The 3,734-nt window shown below is 36.0% G+C and overlaps 1 protein-coding gene across 1 annotated transcript in view; it reads left to right on the plus strand.

Annotated features, from left to right (window-relative positions):
• The window catches only part of LOC106884394 (metabotropic glutamate receptor 3), a 498,339-nt gene that overhangs the window by 320,959 nt on the left and 173,646 nt on the right, over positions 1 to 3,734 (plus strand). The gene's annotated exons all lie outside the window — the stretch shown is intronic.

Raw genomic sequence — 3,734 nt, forward strand, 5'->3', positions numbered from 1 at the left:
TATGTGTGTATGTGTGTGTGTGTGTGAGTGAGTGTGAGCGCGCACGTGTTTGTACACTCATACACGATGGTACTGACTGGCTGAATGTAAATAATGAGAAGATGAGGGAAGATAAATATCTCAAGAAGTGATGTATTTATAAATACCGAATTGTAAAACGAAAGTAGAAATTTAGGGAGATATATAAATCGATAGCAAAAAGCGACTAAAACGAAGTGGGGTGGGTGACCTGTGTGATGAGAAAATGCGATAAGCTTCAATATTTAAAATGGATAACCATATATAAATATGTTTTTACTTTACAGTGTTTATAATATACTATTATCACTTCTGCAATAACATACTTCGTATAAAGCCGTATATTGCTAAGAGGAAAGACGTAACGTTAACATAACAATTAGCTGAACAAGTGAAAATATTGGATGGTTACTGTGAGGCTGTTTGAAGAGAAACATTATATTCTAGCAAAGTGCAGCGTGCGATGTTGTATGTTGTGACGAAAACGAAAGTTAATAGAATTGGGAATAAAAGTTAATTACATGCGTATAAGATACGCAAAATCTTCCTCGGTTAAGACGTATGAAGATACGAGTTTACTTAAGAGATGATATTCTCTTTGCCTCTGTTGCGTGTATACATACATATACATAGACATATATGCATGTGTGTGTGTATACATCCATATACATGTATGTATGTATATCAATCAATCTATCTATCTATCTATCTCTGTGTATATATATATATATATATATAAAGAAATAGATGCAATGACCATCATTTTTAACTTCTTTCTTATATATATATATACATACACATATATATACATACACATATATATACATATATATATATGTGTGTGCACACGCGCACGCGTATACACACATGCATGTATGTCTCTGTGTGTGCATGAACGTTCTAGTGTTTATGCTATGCTTATCTCTCATTGCTTGACAATCAGTACAGGTTTATTTACATTCCCTTGATTTAGTGGTTCGTCAAATGTTATCAAACAGCATGAGCAATAGACTGAAAATTAAGTTAATATTTGGTATGTTCAAATAAACTCTTGTATGAGATGCCCCAACATGGCCGTTTGATTTTGAGGGACTAATTTTAAGGATCAATTTATCGAGATTAATATCGCAGTTGTATGACCGTCTACAGTACATCCACATTGAGTAAAGTATACAGAATGCTATCCTGTACCAGTACTACTTCTGTTGCTGGTAACAACACCAGTGGTTTGTTAGTAACTGTTTTTCTATATCAATAGAAGTTAAATTTGTCTAACCATGTTTTTTTAAGTAGATATTTGCTACTGGTGACGCTCAATGAAGGAGATATCTACATTTAGCAATTCTACGCTGCTGGTGGACATTTTTTATCTGATATTTATATACGCCTGTGCTTTTTTGCGCTATCCGTCTTTTCGAGATGCACTTTTGCGATAAATGTCGTGGTTGTGTGGCTTTCAACTATATATCCACATTAAGTAAGAACTACTGAATGCTATTTTGAACTAATGCCGTTTACGTCGATATCAACTAGTCAGTGATAGTGTGTATAGTCATCTGTGTGTTTAAAAAAGCTAAATGATATAGTTACACGTTGATAACTTATGCAATATTTGAGTGTATACTGAAGACTCTTTCTCAACATTCATCTATTTTCTTTTGGAAATGGCTTAATGTTGTTCAACACAAAATAAATTTAAGTTGGTAAACATAATCCAGCGACCGTTTTAACAACATCGACAGCCTCTTTACAAACTTTGCAAGTAATCGCAGTCCTTGATCTTAACGTGGATGTACTGTAGACGGCCTTAAATAGGAAGAGAGAGTAAGCAGCGATCTGACAGAACCGTTAGCTCGCTTGACAAAATGCTTTGCTGTATTTCGTGCGTCTTTAGGTCTATGTTCGAATTCTGCTGGGATCGACTTTGCCTTTCATCCGTTGGAGGGTTTTTTTAAAAATAAAAGTTGAACGCTAGGATCCATGTAGTTTCCTCTCCAATATTCATTGGTAGGCCAGGGAACACAAAGAGATGATACTTGTTCAAGTTGATGCGCACTCGAAACAGTGTAGTTACTAAGTAAATATTGTAATCAAGGAACCATACCTGCATAAAATAATAATAGCATTTCTATACAATATTCACTCTTGATCCACTGAATCTTTGCTGAAAGATAATCCCTCTATAGCTATCACAATATTATTTCAGTAAGACAGTAATTTATGATGTGGCAGAGGATTGGGTGCTAATTCTAGCGAGTCCAAGCACTTCTATTAAATTCCATTTAATATATCCTTGAAAAAGAGAGGTTCTTTATTTTATTGATTCTAACAACAAAAGACAATGTTAATCTTCGCAGAGATTAAATGTAAAGCGAGAATTGAAGTAACAGCATCCCGTAAGCCATATTAACACCGCCGACTACTGACCGTTCTAGCCATTGCTCGGCTTCCGTAGATTATAAAGCTATTCGTCTTAAGAAGAAATTATTTTCTTGTATTCATTATCATTCAGCGTGTCTCCCTACAACGATGCGATATCTTTAGCAAGGTGATTCTGAATTACTAGTTTGATCCCAAATTGAGCCTTACCTTTAAATTGATTAACATTTCAAATCAGAATTTTCTTGCTATAACTTCAGAAAGAGACCGTTAGTCTGAATTGCGCTTGAATCATAAATGAGATGTATAGTTTTTACTAGTGATTAACAGATACATTCATTTAGTTACATTTTCTACTTGCTAATCTCAGCCACATAAGAAAAAAAAGATGCTAAAAAATATTTTTACGTACGAAGGGATGCTAAAAAGTCCCTGGATTTAAGGGTATCATGAAAGGTCTGCCTGGAGGCTAAAAACTTCCAACTTCTTTCACAGGGCTTAGAAAAACTGAAGGACCATTACAATAAGTGTGAATCTGAGAGGGGAATATGTTGAGTAAAATCATAATTAACTGATCCTCTTGTAGTTTCTTTTATCCAAAACCAGGAACTTTTCAGCAGAAGCAGGGGTGTGATTCTCGCAATACTTGGACACAACATCGGTGTTTTAACCAAGGGTAACTAGGTTTGGATCTTACAACATAGACCCAAGTGATTCGATCTAGATTGATTAAACTTAAACCTATGTCCAAGCGGCATACTTCTCAGCCCCACTTTCATCTTCTTCAACCAGAGTCATCCAAATGCTTTCTTAACAGCGTCTATATTATTCGTGATGGCTCTTCTTGTCCTTATTAGTGTAACGCCCTGGGCCCCATAGGCTTTACTCAGGACATGACTTGTGGACACTCAACTGTCAACCTTCTCTGGCAAACATTTAGTTCTCCACCCTTCGTGCAGCAGCTTTCCGGTAACTCCTACTTCATAGGTCTCTTCTCTTGCGCCCCTACATCCTCTCCTCATGGGGCACAGTTAACTCTAATCAGATCAAACTACCTGACTTTTTGAACATCGAAACTATGGTTTATTAAACGTCTCATTAATAATTGCCATGCTGTCGAAGTATTGAGAACACACAATCACTTCCGGAAATCAGCACAGTGCCCAAAACGGAATGGTTGGTCGAAAGTTTGTGTAATATGTACCTGAATGATCCTCTACAAATGCTGATATCACTCGTTATATTCAAAAATAGTTAGATATAACATCCAAAATTATATCTAACAAGGCTCGGATATGTGTGAAAACCTATGAAGAACTGTGCCATCCCCCCCCCCC

This window comes from Octopus bimaculoides, chromosome 12, assembly GCF_001194135.2.
Source record: "Octopus bimaculoides isolate UCB-OBI-ISO-001 chromosome 12, ASM119413v2, whole genome shotgun sequence".
NCBI classification, from domain to species: domain Eukaryota; kingdom Metazoa; phylum Mollusca; class Cephalopoda; order Octopoda; family Octopodidae; genus Octopus; species Octopus bimaculoides.